General features: G+C 34.3%; 1 protein-coding gene and 1 long non-coding RNA gene across 4 annotated transcripts in view; one reads left to right on the top strand and one right to left on the bottom strand.

Moving 5' to 3' along the window:
* LOC144852637 (uncharacterized) overlaps positions 1–3,569 on the top strand; it is a 42,130-nt gene extending 38,561 nt beyond the window's left edge. The window contains exons 1-3 of one of the 3 annotated variants that reach the window (XR_013614312.1): positions 1,838–1,934; positions 2,348–2,497; positions 2,629–3,569. This is a non-coding gene — a long non-coding RNA (uncharacterized LOC144852637). Of the gene's footprint in view, positions 1–1,837; positions 2,060–2,347; positions 2,498–2,628 lie in introns of those variants that run through there. The other 2 variants (XR_013614311.1, XR_013614314.1) reach the window with 2 other exon arrangements.
* Positions 1–18,942, bottom strand: part of LOC144852595 (transmembrane protein 87A-like) — a 72,464-nt gene that overhangs the window by 32,267 nt on the left and 21,255 nt on the right. The gene's annotated exons all lie outside the window — the stretch shown is intronic.

Here is an 18,942-nt window from a genome sequence, read left to right as displayed (position 1 = left end):
AATGCGATTTAAAATAACATGTACATTCCAAACTGAAGTTCTACTCAGTATAAAGGGCGCTAGACAACTTTTTTTTTCTGAAGCAACTTAACTTCATATTTTATTTTTAATTTAGTAGCATGTATTGTAGGCCTATGTTAATTGTTTTGTTTCGTTTACATAAACCACCAATTGTCATTGAATGCTGCCGATATAAAGATGTAAGTTAATTATTAATTGTCTAGATTTTATCAAAGAATATCAGAAGAATGAGCAATCCGCGATTTTTGCACTGGAAATTTGTATCACATTTAAAAAAGCAATGTTTTAATGATATAAATTACTATAACATACATGTTATTAATAGGCTACAATGTCAAATTGAATTAATATTCTAACAGAAACAATTTAAATATTGAAAAATTACTACTAATAAACTATCCTTCGTGAAAACATGTCAATAACAACGCGCCCGGCGGCGACCTGTAGTTGACGTGAACCGTCATGCTATTTAATTGTTCGTTTTATGCAATTTGTTTATTTAAAAAAAATGCCGAATAGACCTTTTATGCAATTTGTTTATTTTAAAAAAATGCATTTTGTTTAAATAAACAAATTGCATAAAACGTACAATTAAATAGCATGATGTTAGCGAACAATACTTATTATCGTTAATCCAAACCAAACCCAAACCTTTTTCTGGCTTTTGGCCTGTTCGCTTTAGAGTTATAATCATAACATTCCGCCAATAGCCACCATGTTCGTGTGTATTATTTTATTACTTAATAGGCCTATTTATCATTATAACAGTAAATAATAATAATAATAATAATAATAATTTTTGTTCGGAGTCGTCATAAACTGTAGGCTTACTATTCAATGAATCAAAACTATATAGCTAATCGCGTAGTGATGATATACGCTATTATGCTATCCGCCTATATAAAACCAGAATTTATAACACTGTTGCAGTTGTTGGATGATAGGGATAGGTGAACACTGGACCAATCGCAAGCCATGTAACGGGAGGAGAGGCAAGCGCCGTTCATCTAAAGTACTGAATTTCTATATATAGGCCTAGCTCTAGATAAACGGATCCCCTTCGTTAAAGGCCGAATTCGTTTTTGTGTTTTGGTTTATGCATATAGGCCCTGATTATTCTTCCAGCAGGAACGTTATATCTTACCAATGAGGTAAGTGTATTATTTCGCCTTGAGAACTCTTGAGTGGTGGTATGTGCGCTATTAAAATCCTGTTATTATTATTATTTCATTACATATCAAATGAAAAAGAACGATTATTTATTTGCGAGCGAAGCGATCAATTTACGACGGTCCCAGGGGGAAATCACCTCTATGAGCAATTTTTATTTCTATTTTGTTTTATATAGGCCTAATTAAACAAAACATGACATTCAATGGAAAAACAATTGAGTGTCCATGTAAATGACAGATCCGTACGGTTTTGCTGCGATTTTCCACTAGGCGAATTTGTTCCCGCGAATCGAAAGCGTTAGCTTATACGCATGCGTATTCATGTTTCTATCTTCCAAATCCTTCTCTGCGTATAAGCTGAAGCTTTTTTCCATGCCACTAGGCGAATTTGTTCCCGCGAATCGAAAGCGTTAAATGTGTGACGTATCCGTTTTCGTTATCGTATTCGTAAGGTTGCGAAACCTCCCTACAATCGAACAGGAACGATAGTCGATTTTCAAGATCAACGCGTTGAAAACGACCGCACGCGAATTTTCAAAAGTTGAACCTTGGTCAACTTTTTGAGGCGTCGCAAGAGCGGTTCGCGTTCGTCAACCAATCAGAACTCGGGAATATCTCTCATCATCGACGACCAAGCTGTGCGACGACACCGGACCACCGACGGCAAAAAATGGTGGCTGACGAGCGAGGTCTTTATGGAAATTCTTTGTCATTACGCTTCTTGTCTTTACGATAAGAGAAGTAAGTCATACACAGACAGAAACATAAGGATTAATGCATGGAAGACAATCATTTCACAGACAAACATCTGTGTAGAAGATGCCAGAAAACTAGGCCTATAAACGCGTCAGAGATAAATTTGTAAAGTGAGTTGGCTAGCCTTCTATTTCTAGCCTACCTAGGCCTAGGCATATACCCTAGTAGTAGTACTTCTAGGCCTACATAATACTTACTAATCCCTACTAGTCTACTATGTGCTAGGCCTAGCCTAGGTTAAGCCTACTACTAAATATGTACTACTAGGCCTAACCTACTTATTATTATTAATATTATAATATTTAGCTGTTGATTTTAATGTTGTAAGGCTAGTAGTACTAATATTATTATTAATACATAAATACTGTTGTTTTTGTTTCTTTTTTTGGGTCAATTAGATGAACATTAATAATGGGATCCTTCAGGCTATTAACAGCGTTACAAACTCCACCAATGACCAAGCTAGTTTGAGCAGCCAGTATATTGCCATGGAATTAAGAGCAATTGCTACTCAAAAACGAGGACTGGCAATTATGAGTCTGAAACAGGTTTGTATAGACTTTTTTCAAATGGGTATCAGTTGGTGACATACATTGGCCAGAAAAAATGATTTGAGCAATAATAATATGCCTTACTATAGCAATTTTTTAATACTTGTTTCATTTTTTTTTTTTTATAGAAAATGGAAGAGATTAAGGAGGAGTTGGACTGTAACTAGTATTTATTAAGTGGTTATAGAAGGAAAGCTGAACTTTATTGTCGTGTCTTTTTTTAGCAATAGAGAACACATGGACATATTATATTTTTATATGTTTTTTTCTCATTTTATAAGTGAAAACATTAGTTTTTTGGGTTTTTTTTCTACGTAAGTGATTAACTTTGTTAAAATTACAAAATGGCCTATTCAAATTTGATTTTAATCATCTTCATTTTTCATGATTCTATGGGACAATACACCTTTAAGTTTAGTGTCATTTTTTGGACAAGATGTATTGTCCTCCTGAAAAAATAATTTAAAACATTTTCGTTGTGCGTAATACAGTAGAACACTTTATGGTTAGTTATTCACCTTTAACAATAATAATATTCTTTAATTTTCATTTTTTTGGGATGATACATTTTAGATTTATTATTTTGATATTATTTTGCGAAAGTATTCAGGAGTAGTAAAAAAGAAAGCATCTGGTTGATATTTAATGATACCTTTAAAAACAATGATTCACTATTTCAATAAGTGTATTTATGTGAAAAAGTCATAAGATAATAATATACAGTGTAAATATGAGTTTGGGATTTTTATTACATTTAAATAAATGAGGAAAAAGCTGTGTATGTTTTGTCATGAATAATATAATACAGTATTTAATAATAATTAGAAAATGAATGTGAAAACTTTATATTAATATAGCCCTATAGTTTATATTTGAAAGTGACAAACCCATGAAGATTCCCAGTTCGTGTTTATATGAAATGTTTTATATGGTTATAAAATGTTGTTGCAACAACTGTTGATTGGTAGGCTGCCGCTGCAAAAGATATTTGTAACACCACTAATGAATACAGTCAGCAGATCACATGTATGTGTAATCAACAATAAACGCTTTAATTCTTGTAACTGTATTGATATTGGATACATCTTCTGTCCTTGTGATACAATGTTTGACTGCTTTTTAATATACATACAATCATGCACATTTCAGACTTTGGAAAAGGATAACATTTTCCCACCAAAACCAAACACTGTGATTGGTTTAACCAGGGAAGAGTTAAATTACATTTTAATTTAACTCTTCCCTGGTTTAACCATAGATTAAAGAATAGATTCTATTCTTTAATCCATGGTTTAACTTACACTATTCATTGTATGCAGACCCAACCCGGAACACCCTACACAAACAGCAGCAGCATGCACACAGAACATACAACAATCATTTTCATCAGTTGCTGTTGTCTGTATACAGTAATTGATTGGCTTTCTCTTTTTGAGTTGTTTCGTTTTGGAAGAAACTACCGAAAGTAAAAACCTAAGCCCTACTATCTGAGCATAACCTAGGCCCTGAACGAGCTGGGCCCTTACTAGCAAGAAGGCTAGGCCTACTTACATAGGAAATACTTCAGAGTCATCTTCTCTGATTATTTTAAATGTAGCATTGTATTGGCCAACCCACCATCTCCTATGCCTAGCAATCGCGCCGAATCAGCACATCGTGACGCGTTTAGTGGGAACCGACAAGAAAAACTAATAGACGCACGACAATTCAACTTTCAAAGCGATCCGACGAATGACGCATGACGAACCGTCACGCGTCGCGTTCGGTGTGCACCGGCCTTTAGTCGACGCTATTGTTAGGCCTAACAATAATCGGCGATCTTCTACGTAAACATTGAAATGTCAACGATTTACAGGAAAAAAAGGTACTCCCTATCGTTACCATTTCAACTTGATCGTTTTCAAACGATTGAACTGTTAACGATCGACAGGAAAACGGGCTTTATTTAGGGCGTTACATAATATACCTGATATTAATATATCAGATTGTAGTTTTGGCATGTATCACACATTTACCATATGCACAGTATATTAGGCTAGTCAATCTAGCAAAAAAAACAGCTCAAAGTGAAACAAATTGCAAACAGAGATTTTTTTTTTTTAAATGGTCATATATGATGAGGAGATGAAAATTTGAGCATCACACCTCTGTCACTCATCCCGAAGGTATGCAAATTAGCTTAAATATGCAAATTAGGGTGAAATTACAGGGTAACCATATCTCAAAAACTACTAGTCCGAGAGAGTTGATTTTTTCACTGATTTATTCAAAATGTATATATTTATATTTACTCTAATGCAACATTTTACGATAAAATGACCGGAAGTACAACATTTGACCTTCGACCCCATTTCTCAATGTTTGCATATACAATGTGACTAAAATGTCTGTAGAGACTTTATTTTGCCCTCAAATGACCCAGACATAGGTTCCTAATAGCCAGCATAGGACCACTTTGTAATTCCCAAAATCACACCTTCGTCACGCACCTCGAAAGTATGCAAATTAGTAGTACAAGTAATATTAAATATGCAAATTAGGGAGTGAAATTACAGCGTTGCCATATCTCGAAAACCGCTAATGCTAGAGAGTTGATTTTTTCACAGCCGTATTCAGAATGTACATATTTCTATTTGCTCCAATGAAACATTTTACAAAAAATTGACCAGAAGTATGACATTTGACCCTCGACCCCATTTCTCAATATTGCATATATAATGAAACTAAAATGTCTGTAGAGACTTTGTTTTGCCCTCAAATGACTCAGATACAGGCTTATAATAGCCAACATAGAACTGTTTAGTAAATCTCAAAATCACACCTGTATCACTCACCTCCAAAGTATGCAAATTATTAGTACAAGTTACATAAAATATGCAAATTAGGGGGTGAAATTACAGGTTCCTATATATCGAAAACTACTAAGGCTAGAGAGTTGATTTTTTCAATAACTTCAAAAATGTTCAAAATGTACATATTTATATTCGCTCTAATAAAACATTTTACGAAAAAATGACCGGAAATACAACAATTGACCCTCGACCCCATTTATCAATGTTTGCATACATAATGCGACTAAAATGTCTGTAGAGACTTCGTTTTGGACTCAAATAACTCTGATACATGTTTCCTATAGTCAGCATAGGACCGCTTTGTAATTCCCAAAATCACGCCTTCGTCATGCACCTCAAAATTATGCTAATTAGTAGTACAAATTACATGAAATATGCAAATAAGGGGGTGAATAAATAAATAAATAAATTACAGTCTTCCCATATCTCAGCGACGAAGGCGTATCTCTATACTTCGGTTTGGGTTTTTTTTGGCATGGTTGGAATTCCCTTTTTTCGTATTAGTTTATGTACAGCGCTTAGAGGTTTCACAACATTAGGCGCTATATAAATCCAGGACGTATCCAGATATTCACCCCCTGGACATTTACCCCCCGGAAAACTACCCCCCGGACAACCACCACCTGGACAACTACCCCCTTAGGACAACTACCCCTTTAGGACAACTACCCCTTTAGGACAACTACCCCCCGGACAAATACCCCCGGACAACTACCCCCTTAGGACAACTACCCCCTGGACAACTACCCCCTTAGGACAACTACCCCCTAGGAACAACCTGACTCTGCAACAGTGTATAATAGGTAGTTGACCGGGGGTAGTTATCCTAAGGGGGTAGTTGTCCTAAGGGGGTAGTTGTCCTAAGGGGGTAGTTGTCCTAAGGGGGTAGTTGTCCTAAGGGGGTAGTTGTCCTAAGGGGGTAGTTGTCCAGGTGGTAAACATCCGGGGGGTAACTGTCTAGGGGGTAGGTGTCCTAGAACCATCCAGGATATTAATATTATAATTATTATTATTATTTCTCAATATTTGCATATAATGCAACTAAAATGTATATACAGACTTTGTTTTGGCCTCAAATGACTCGGATACAGGTTTATATAGCCAGTATAAGTCAAGCACCCCGAAAGTATGCAAATTAGTAGTACAAGCTATATGAAATACGCAAATTACAGTGAATTGCCTTATGTATGTCGAAAACGCTAATGACCGATAGAGATATGGCAACTTTCTTGTACTATTAATTTGCATACTTTCAAGCGAAGTAACAGAGGTGTGATTTTGAGAATTACTAAACAGTTCTATGCTGGCTATAGAAAACCTGTATCTGCGTCATTTGAGGCCAAAACAAAGTCTGTACAGACATTTTAGTTGCATTATATGAAAATATTGAGAAATAGATTTGAGGGTCAAATGTCATAATTCCGACAATTTTTGCGTAAAATGTTTCATTAGAGCGAATATAAATATGTACATTCTGAATCAACTCTGAATTCAAATCAACTCTCTAGCATTAATGGTTTTCGAGATATGGGAAGACTGTAATTTCACCCCTAATTTGCATATTTCATGTAACTTGTACTAATAATTTGCATACTTTCAAGGTGTGTGACAAAATTATGATTTTGGGAATTACAAAGCGGTCCTATGCTGACGATAGGAAAACTGTATCCGAGTCATTTGAGTCAAAAAAATTATCTACAGACATTTTAGTCGCAATATGTATACAAACATTGATAAATAGGGTCAAGGGTCAATTGTTGTATTTCCGGTCATTTTTTCGTAAAATGTTTTATTAGAGCAAATATAAATATGTACATTTTGAACAAGTTATTGAAAAAATCAACTCTCTAGCCTTAGTAGTTTTCGATATATAGGAACCTGTAATTTCACCCCCTAATTTGCATATTTTATGTAACTTGTACTAATAATTTGCATACTTTGGAGGTGAGTGATACAGGTGTGATTTTGAGATTTACTAAACAGTTCTATGTTGGCTATTATAAACCTGTATCTGAGTCATTTGAGGGCAAAACAAAGTCTCTACAGACATTTTAGTTTCATTATATATGCAATATTGAGAAATGGGGTCGAGGGTCAAATGTCATACTTCCGGTCAATTTTTTGTAAAATGTTTCATTGGAGCAAATATAAATATACATATTTTAAATATTTTAGTGAAAAAATCAACACTCTAGCATTAGCGGTTTTCGAGATATGGCAACGCTGTAATTTCACTCCCTAATTTGCATATTTAATATTACTTGTACTACTAATTTGCATACTTTCGAGGTGCATGACGAAGGTGTGATTTTGGGAATTATAATACAGTTCTATGGTGGGTATTGAAAAACAATATCCAAGTCATTGAGTCCAAAAAAAAAGTCTCTACAGACATTTTAATCACATATTTATGTAAATATTGAGAAATGGGGTCAAGGGTCAAAATCTGGTACTTCCGGTCATTTTTTTGTAAAATGTCTCATTAGAGCAAATATAAATATATATATTCTGAACCAGACTGTGCAAAAACGAACTCTCTAGGATTAGTAGTTTTGAAGATATGGTAACCCTGTAATTTCACCCTAATTTGCATATTTAAGCTAATTTGCATACCTTCGGGATGAGTGTCAGAGGTGTGATGCTCAAAAAATAATCACCTTATCATATGTAACCATTTAAAAAAAAAAAATCTCTGTTTGCAATTTGTTTCACTCAAAATGCTAGATTGACTAGCCTATATGTGTTATGCGCAATTTTGAACGATTTGTGCAAATTAAAATTGCGCAAGGATGTCCTTTCCTTTGAATATAGCCTAAATGCTCAATTCAAATTGCGCAGAAAATGTCAAACTGCACAAAGTATTTTTCAGTATTATTTGATTAAACCAAACTCAATAATCTTACTTGGGCCTATTGATAATGAATAATGCATGTCATAATAATTGTTTATTAATAACAGAATAAAATGTCATAAAATATAAATAAAATGATTTGCCCTAACTAAGCCCATGTTTTTATAAGAGAGATGATAGATTAGACGGCAAAAACTGTTAAGAAAAACAGCGATTTTGAGCTAATTGCCGACGGGACTTTCCCTTTTGTTTTATGCCTACCTACCGTTTCGTGTTATTAATATTATTTTGTGTTCAACAAATTGAGCAGGGAATCAAATTGCACACATTTTTCAAATTGCGCATAACATGCATTAAAGATGTATTGACCCCCTGATTATTTTTTCTATTTTTTTTTTCGAATATGCCATTTTAATGTCACATAATAGTTATCCACTTTGAACAAAAATTGAATCGAACAACAATGTATTTACCTGAAAAAAACTGTACAGTAATTCAAAGCAAAATATAGCCAAATTGGCTGCCAGCCAATGGTTTTTTTGGTTGAATTTGACCATTTATTTTGTTATTTTATACGAGAAAACATAATTTTGTTTTCATTTTTTTTTTACGGAAGGGATTAACTTTATTAAAACTACAAAATAACCTATTTAAACTCTGATTTAATTAATCTTCATTTTTCATGTTTTTGGGGACAATACATCTTTAAATAAAGGCATTGCTTTACTGTACTGTTAAACTTATGTTCGAATTATCTAAACTAAATAAGATAAAATTGATGTTACAATTGATTGCTTGCTTCACTCGCAAAATGCGTGTTCGTATACATACCCATCACGTTTGTAATCATTTACTGTGTCGAACAATTAAATAGTTGTATGTGATTTATACAATAACAGTTATAAGGTGTCCGATGAATATTGTTTTTGTGATAAAATGCGCACAACACAACAATACAATTTTCAAATTAAATTTTCCCCTAACTAAAAACAACCACTGGGTTGTCTAAATATATTAGTAACCAGTGCATTATGTAGTGAACTGATATTATAATGATATCCTTACTTACGCAGGTATGGAGCACAAGAAATATCATCAACATCCAGAAAGTAAAAATAACAATGAAAAAAAAGTTATCGGTATACCGAATCAGGTATCAGAAGGAGGAAAAGAAGAAGATGGTGTTGTGAGACCGATTCAAGCTACCTCACAAAGAGTTCCTAAACAATCGAAATGCCAAGTAAACAAGGAGAAAGAAGTTATCAGCATATCGAGTAAAAAACCGGCGGAGGAACGATATATGGTCGAGATACCGATTCAAGCTACGTCACAAGGAGTTCCTAAACAGGAATGCCAAGTAATAAAGGACGAGAAAGAAGTTATCGGCATACCGATTAAAAAACCGGCGGAGGAACGAGATTTGGTCGAGATACCGATTCAAGCTGCTGCTCCACAAGGAGTTCCTAAACATGAATGCCAAATAAACAATGAGAAAGAAGTTACCGGAATACCGATTCAAAAATCGGCGGAGGAGCGAGGTATGGTCGAGATACCGATTCAAGCTACGTCACAAGGAGTTCCTAAACAGGAATGCTTAAACAAGGAGAAAGAAGCTATCGGCATATCGATTCAAACACCGGCGGAGGTCGAGATACCGATTCAAAAACCGGCGGAAGAACGAGATATGGTCGAGATACCGATTCAAGCTACGTCACAAGGAGTTCCTAAACAGGAATGCCAAGTAAAGGACGAGAAAGATAATATCGGTATACCGATTCAAGTATCGAAAGAAGGAGATTGTGTTGGGGATATTCAAGTTAGTTCACATACACCACCAGCAAGTCAAATAAACAATGGTGATAATATCGGTATACCGATTCAAGTATCAGAGGAAGGAGATGGCTTTGAGGGTGTTACGTCGGGAATTTCAGAACAAATATCACGCCAAATAATCGAGTTCTGGCGGAGCATGCGCGTTAGACGACCTTTTCAAGAAGTTGGCGACGCTGCTGCTGCTCCGATTCCAGGAGAGGGAACCAGTGGCACAGTCGTGTTTTACGATCCTATCAAATTAAGCATCGAAGAAACAAACAAAAACTAAAAAGGATAATCGCCGATTTCAAACAATATATTTTTGTTGTAAATATTGATACATTTTATACTGTTAACATTCTTTATAGTTTATATTTAAATGAGGATCTGTAAATGTCTTTCGAGAGCATTCCCACTTTGATTTTAAAATCAAAATGAAATGGAGGCCTAATAACAAAATACTATAATGCTACAGTATTACGAAATAACATTCCAATATCAGCACATCAACACGATACTAGCGAAGCTAACAAGAAAGAAACTTTTAAAATTCACTTCACCGTCGCCTAGTTTGCACTCTAGTTGGCCTGTTATAACTCTATGATCAGCACGGACTGGACCAAATTACTGTTTTATGGAATCAAGTGTAAATAATGTACATACAACTTAACTTTACAAAACGTATAAGCAACGTTGAATCATGAGCATCATGATAACCGTTTTATTCAAATGGTAAAATAGTATTAAAAAGTACCATTAAAAAACAAAACAACCTCTAGTTAGACGAACAAGCAAAATAATTTATTCAAAACATAATGTAACTTGTAAACGCAGTAATAATAAAAAAAAAGTGCTTAATTAATTCTTTGCCAGAAATATGTTAATGGTAAAACACAATCTATCCAAATATGGTATGTTTCTCTCCAAATATGGTATTTTTCTACACAAATATGTCATGTTTCTTATATACATATTATTATAAGTTAATTGTACACTATTTAAATTCAAATTTGTTCTATGAAGATTAATAATAATAAATGTTTAAAGCATAGGGGGGGGGGGATGCTTTAAATGTTTCTGTTAAATAAAATAAATTATATTTTAGTATGTAAATATCAAATAAAGATAGGTTTGTATATATTTGAAGCAGGGGAACATGGTCTACAGCACCCAGAAAGTTAAACATTTTTTATATATAAAAAAGAATATCAAATTTTAAGAAGATTTTTTAAGAAGTCTCAAAAAGTTGATTTAACAAAAAAAATGTTATTCAACAGCAAAAAATAATCAATAAAATCATTTCAATTAAATAAATATCTGCTCAAATTAATTATTTTCTAATGTGATATATATCTCATATAATGCAGAGAGAATAAAAATGTGTATTAAAATAGCAATAATGATTTGGTATTGTAATAAAGTTTTCTAAAGTATAATAGAGGGCACTAGACAGCTTTTCTTCTTTCTAAAGTCATTCAAGCAATACAATAAAAGATGGCTTTTTGTATCGTAATTTTACTCGACAGGGTTCAAGATGATCCACTGGCCCTTTTGGAGAGCAAAAAAGAACTTTTTTTTCTTTTTTGTGGGGAACCCCGTTTGTTGCAGATGTTAATACAAATCATCTTATCAACGCTTCATCACACAGGCAGAGATTCTCAGATGGTACAACTGGTTTTAATATTTCAAAATGCAATATACTTGTCTAACAACCAGGATCATCTTTACACTAGACATTGTGCCACCACTAAATAAAGCCCTCTTTATTTATCATTTAATATAGCATTGTTACATACAAATTGTAACCTTTTTCTAAGTATTATATACAATGAGTGCTGGTGAGCTAAAAAACAAATATAAAGAACGTTTAAAACAACTTAGTTCAGTATAGTATACAAATATTCTTTGCATTTAGAGTTTCTGATTAAAACTCTATGGGCAGCCAGAGGTGCCTGAAATAGGAGGGCTATTACTCGCTGAGGGGCTTTGAATATGTAGGTGTGTTGAAAGAAAGCCGATTGTTGGTTAATGTAATGGTATCATTTATCAACAACGGATAATAAAAACATCATCATTTCTTTCAAAAATCAAATGATGTACAGGTAAAAGTGCTGGGGTAAAGAAGACACTACCATGAATCAAATGGATAAACGCTATCATTCTAGCAGCCTAGATATAAGAAAACAAATCTGAATGAATTTTGCCACTTTAAATAAAGGTGGTTTAAACATCGCCGTTCAAAAGCACCAGCGGGCGCTATTTCATAAGTTGGCAAACATCTCAGGAATCTCGGGAAGCTAGATCGGATGTAAAATGTACACCTGGTGCAGATTTGGCTAATTTGCATACATGTGGTTATCTGAATGCAAATACCTTCATGCACCTGTAGCCATAACCTTCTTAGCTTACCAGTGGAATAAGGATGTCTTCTAATTACAAGGTAATATAAATTGTACGAGACATCTGCGCGAAATGCAAGCGAGGCAAGTCAGAAATGTATGCGAGGCATCGTTTTACCATCATCAAAAAATGCGAGGCATAATTTATTATTTCCTACAGTCTGGTTTCTGCAAACTATGTAATTACAATACAGTAGAAAATACAGACCACTTTTTATTTGAATGTGGAAAACTTTTTATAAGAGACTTCATTTTAATTCAATGATCTTATATATTTTGTGATGATTCTTTCTGGGAAAATGTAATATTGTTTATCAACGTCACGTAGTATTGATGACCTTGTATTATTTCCTTTAAATAGGTGAAATTGTTGATTACCATTGTAAACATTACTTAACTGCTGCTTGGAGATATAGAAAGAATAATATACTTACAGATTTACCGCCCACCACATAAATTAATAAATTATTTGTTTATTTATTTAGTTTTACCTACATTGTTCTCCACTTTGAGTTAAGTATTGGCTGTAATTCTATTTTTATATATTATTTAAATTTATTTGCTGACCGTTTTTTATTAAGTTTAAATTTAGTTTTGATGCATAATTTACTTTTGTAACCTTATTGTTTATTTTAGAATGAGGCACCTCTGATCGGCAAAAGCGTTGTTTGAATAAAGAGCCGGACATGAATTTCCACATTGACTAATAAATCTGAGTCTGAAATCTATAATTTATATAATAAATATCGTTTTGGAAAAGCCCCAACACACCTCCACTTTAAACATATTGATTGGCTGTTTGCTGAGGCGTGTACATTCTCTCATTGACGACGTATCTAAAGCAAACAATAGTGATATCCTCTGTGTGTCGTTTTCAGAGTAGCTGATCATTTGTAAAGCATTGTATACCTATTTTACCATTTTTTATCGAATAACAATACTTGTGAATTTCCACATGACTAATAAATCTGAGTCTGAAATCTATAATTTATATAATAAATATCGTTTTGGAAAAGCCCCAACACACCTCCACTTTAAACATTTTGATTGGCTGTTTGCTGAGGCGTGTACATTCTCTCATTGACGTATCAAAAGCAAGCAATAGTGATATCCTCTGTGTGTGGTTTTTAGTAGCTGATCATATATAAAGCATTGTATACCTATTTTACCATTTTTTATCGAATAACAATACTTGAGAATCCTTTCTCAATAAAAAACAGAACTCCGTCGCGGGATCGAAGTATAAATTGGCAAAAACTTTTTAGCGTAAACATACGTTAAATGCAGAGGTAAGACAATTTGGATATTGTATGTTTTTCAATTTGTTATAGATGTCTTGATATAGGCCTACATCTTAATAGTTTTTTCTTCATACCTTGTCATCATCTTTGGTGATGACAGTAGGCATTGTATTTTATATTTACGTGCTACACTTTAGTATAATACTTTGCATCGTAGTAGTCCACATAATATTGGTATACGCTATTCTTTACGCAGATGGAACCCAAAAAACACCCCGAACCGCCAGAAGGCCAGATAAACGATGATGTAGAAAATATCGGTATAGGCCTACCACCGATTCAGGAATCGGAAGAAGGAGATAGTACTGAAAGTATTCAAGTTATTTCAGGTGCACATCCACTAAGCCAAAAAACCGATGATGGAAATATCGGTACACCGATTCAACTATCGGAAGAACGACGAGATGTGGTTGCGAGATCGATTAAAAAATCAGAAATTCACAAACAACCAAAACGACAAAGCGATTTGAGAGTTATCGGTATTCCACCGATTCAAGTATCGGATGAACGAGATGATGATGAGAGTATCCAAGTTATTCCACAAACAGGAGTTCCTGAACAAGAACTATCACGTCAAATAAGAGAATTCTGGCGGAGCATGCGCGTTAGACGACCTGTACAAGAAGGTGGCAACGCTGTTGCTGCTCCGATTCCTCGAGAGGGAACCAGCGGCAGCGTCGTGTTTTACGATCCTATCAAATTAAGCATTGAAGAAACAAACAAAAACTAAAAAGGATAATCGATGTATATCTGTATAATACATAGGGAAATAGACCCAGTAGGACCTTTGACATTATAATAATAATAATTATGAAAAATATTTCTTCAAGACAAACAATTTAAACAAGGATGATGATAATTAATATAAAACGTTCGATTTGCGGAATGTTAACAGTACGGAGGCAAGGCAGGTTTGGTCCATGTGTTGTTTCCGTTTTATTGTATTTTTGTATATTCTATACAGAGCTTTTAATGTAGGTAATATTATATTATATATTCTGATTTTGCTGTATGTAAATTGGACTACGAATTAAAGATTAAATAAGTATAAATAAATTTGTCCGAAGTCGTCGGAACGGAAGATCGTCTCAGAAATGGATATTGAATTATGATTTTTCCGGAATAACAATAGCCTATAATACCAGATTCAATGTACGATCAATTCTATGCGCATCATCGATAGAAATATCGATACAGATATTTTAATTGAAGCAAAAAAAATTACTGTATAATTCTTGTCATTGTTAAAAGATAATAATATTGTATTGACGACTTGCAGAAGCGGAAGATCTGAATACTATATTGGAATGTTTGTATTCTCTTATTCTGGATTTATAAATATTTCTTTAAATGTGTTACGTCTTGCATGACGGATTTATAAACCGATTTCTAGAGGAAAGTGTATATTGAATGATCATTCTGATATGTGTTTTGTGTCAAATAATAATATTATTTAGCTATTATAAATCATAAAAATGTGGAAATTCAAGATTGGATTTACGTCAATCAGAGGAAAAATTAAGGTAGGTTTGGATATAGGTTATACTAATACCCCTTTTACACAGCCAGTAAAAATGCGGAGTTGATCCGGAATTGTATAACCCGAGTCGTACCCGGGACGCAAAAATGCGGAAATGTAGGCCGGTGTAAACGACGTAAAAAGTTACCCGGGTCGCTGAATCACCCGGGTAAGTGATGCGGAATGTATTCAGCGTCAAGTCAACCCGGGACGCACCCGGGATGAACCCGTGTTTGCGGTGTAAAACGCTCAGCGTATCTTTACCCGTTTGTTTACTATCCTCGCTCACTATAGTATTTAATTTACATAGAATTAAGATAAGATTAATTTTGTTTATTCGCTTATTTATTAAATAAAACTTATGGTAATTTATTATTCATTTTTATTTCAAGATATTATTCTTCACGAGTAGACTCAATTTTTGTGTGTATTGCCATAAAACAAAATTGTAGGAGGTATAATGAGCAGACCGTTACTAGGGTCTCTCTTCGTGCGTGAGAGGGTTCATCCCGGGTTGACTTGACGCTGAATACATTCCGCATCACTTACCCGGGTGATTCAGCGACCCGGGTAACTTTTTACGTCGTTTACACCGGCCTTTTTACTGGCGGTGTAAAAGGGGTACCCCTTTTACACCGCCAGTAAAAATGCGGAGTTGATCCGGAATTGTATAACCCGAGTCGTACCCGGGACGCAAAAATGCGGAAATGTAGGCCGGTGTAAACGACGTAAAAAGTTACCCGGGTCGCTGAATCACCCGGGTAAGTGATGCGGAATGTATTCAGCGTCAAGTCAACCCGGGACGCACCCGGGATGAACCCGTGTTTGCGGTGTAAAACGCTCAGCGTATCTTTTTACCCGTTTGTTTACTATCCTCGCTCACTATAGTATTTAATTTACATAAAATTAGGATAAGATTGATTTTGTTTATTCGCTTATTTAATAAATAAAACTTATGGTTATTTGTTATTCATTTTTATTTCAAGATAATATTCTTCACGAGTAGACTTAATTTGTGTGTGTATTGCCATAAAACAAAATTGTAGGAGGTATAATGAGCAGACCGTTACTATGGTGTCTCTTCATGCGCGAGAGGGCGATATTTCGATTGATCTAGAACATTTACACGGGTTGGTATTTTGCAGTGTAAATACATGCAACCCGTGTCATTCCCGGGTTTTGAATCAGGTGTAAAAAGGAAATTTATCCGGACACGACCCGGGTTTGTTATAAGCTCGGCGGTGTAAAAGGGGTATAATACTGAAAACCCCCTTTTTTCCAAACTTGAAGTTTACTGGAGTTTGCAAACAAAACTAAAGTTTGCTAGAACTTATTCAACCTTGTTTTCTGCAGAGGTTTGTCAAGTACACTAGCAAACTTTGGAAAACTATCAAACCATAAATTTATATAGCATTAGCGCCAATTCTAAAAAGATGATCAAAGGCGCATTGTACCCTGAAATTTGCTCAAACTATCTAGAAGGTTTACTAGTGTGGAAACTCGCCAAATCGAGCAACGGAAAAGTTTGAATGTTATTGAAGCGGAACATACATTGCAATTGTTGAAGTTGTTGATTTAGTTGTTACATGTTTATATAATGTTTTTTATTATATATTTCCACAGAGCCATAAATGTAAAAACAAACCAACTGCTTGCCCAAAATTAATGAATGTGGAGCAGACAAGCTACTTTCTAAAGAGGTAATTGTTAAACACCTTTTTAAAATGTGTTTCCCCTTATATTATTATAATTTCCATTTTACATACATACATATGGGATCCTCCTCTTCTACGTTGTAGATCTGGAGTTAAAAACCCATCTTTTTTCTTTGTAATTTCTTTCTGTTTTCAGTGCTTTGGGACAATCTTTTTATTGTATAAGCGCTATATAAATCGAACAACATTACATTACATTTAATATTCAGCAATTAAATAGCTTACTGAGGTGTTCATTAAGATTTTTTTTTTCTTATTGAGTAATAGCTTCTTGCCTGTTTTCTAAATAAGATAATAAAGATTGTAATCCACGTATCACGATAGTATTTATCATCTAGTATAGTTTTAAAATCTTCCTTTGGAAGGAAAACCTTATGGTATACCAGGGGCAGTCGCAGAACTATTTTAAGGGGGTTGCCCAAGAGTCCTCAGAGGGCCGTATAGATACTGAGTATTTGCGAGGGAATTTTTGTTAAATGACACCCCTAGATGGCCGGAAATGGTACGCTCGCACGTAAAATTTACGATAAATAGAAATGACACTCTATATCGGGCTACACAGTTAGCAAACAGACGTATCACGCCTGTTTTTTCCGCCGGTAAAACACAAGCGAAAAACAATAGGATAACATTTTTTGGTAGGTACTTCCGGTAATTTAATAAATTCAGGGGCGGATCCAGGGTTTAGTGAAAGTGGGTGGGGGCGCAACTGTAGAGAGTCCAGACGATTTTGAAAATTTAAAGTTAATTATTATCAATTAATAATTAAAACAATTTAGAAAAAAATGTGAAGCTGCTGCTATAAATATATTGAGCAAAACGTTAAATTGTATTATTTTGAAATAAATGCTAAATAAGTCATTAAAACCACAATTTCCTAAATTAATTTTCATTTATCCACTATAAACTGTACAACCACCATCGAAATTTGCAGACAGAAGCAATTAAACACTGTTTTTTCAAAGTTCGGAACGTCCGTAATTATTACGGAAATTCGCCCAAATATTACGGAAGTGAACTTTTAAGGGACCTCTGACCTCACAGGGGCATTTGTTCATTTTAATCAAGAAAGAGTTTTCTTTTCGTTCTTTTTGGAAAGTTTCTTTAAAGTTTGATATATGATTTATTTATCATCAACTTTTTTATTATTATCCGTTAAACAAATTATAATTTCAGTATTTTAAAAACAGTGTACGCTAATTACTAAATTAGGATAAGTGTATTTTAATAATTGGCCTATAATAAAAAGGTCTTCTGTGGGTAATACTAATAACTACGTTATACAAGCCCGTAGCCAGGGGGGTTCGTAGGGTTGCGGCTGCGCATGTGTTGCTTTCGTAGGGGACGTTCGCCATGCGTGGTGTGTAGAGTTTTGATGGTTTATTCCAGGCCTGCTTACATAGGGTGTTCTAATTAACAACTTCTTGCTTAATTACTTGATCCTTCTTGCGTAGGTGTCCTCTTTGTGACCATCACTCTTTTTACATATCCATAATTTTATATATATATATGTATCTATGTAACTTTTTGTCTGTTTTTTATGTATCTATGTAAAGCGCATGAGCATGTTTTTTCATGAAAAGGGCGCTATATAAATGTGGTATATTATTATCATTATTATTATTATTATTAAAAACAATACATATATTGAAGATAAGACATGCACCAATAAATATATTTATTTATGCGTTAATGCGCAGGCCTCAAACCGATCTAGTAGATAAACCGCACAATATAGGCCTACACGTGACGGGCGTGGGCAGTCTGTCTTTTACCTCAGTGGTTCATTGGGGACTTCACGTAGGGGCATACTACACAAAATATATGTATAAATACAGTTACAATTATACAACAACAGAAACAACAAAACATTGATTCATTACCCCAGGGAATCTGCATGTGATCACCTAAAAACCATTTGTGCTCTGATGAAGTGTTTCCTAAAGCTAGGTATTTTCTCTATCTTTGTCCAATGTGAAGAAATAATCTGTTG

The sequence above is a fragment of the Antedon bifida genome, chromosome 9, assembly GCF_963402885.1.
Source record: "Antedon bifida chromosome 9, ecAntBifi1.1, whole genome shotgun sequence".
Taxonomy (NCBI): Eukaryota; Metazoa; Echinodermata; class Crinoidea; order Comatulida; family Antedonidae; genus Antedon; species Antedon bifida.
Note: the sequence above shows the minus strand (reverse complement) of the source record. Positions and strands in the feature narration are given on the sequence as shown.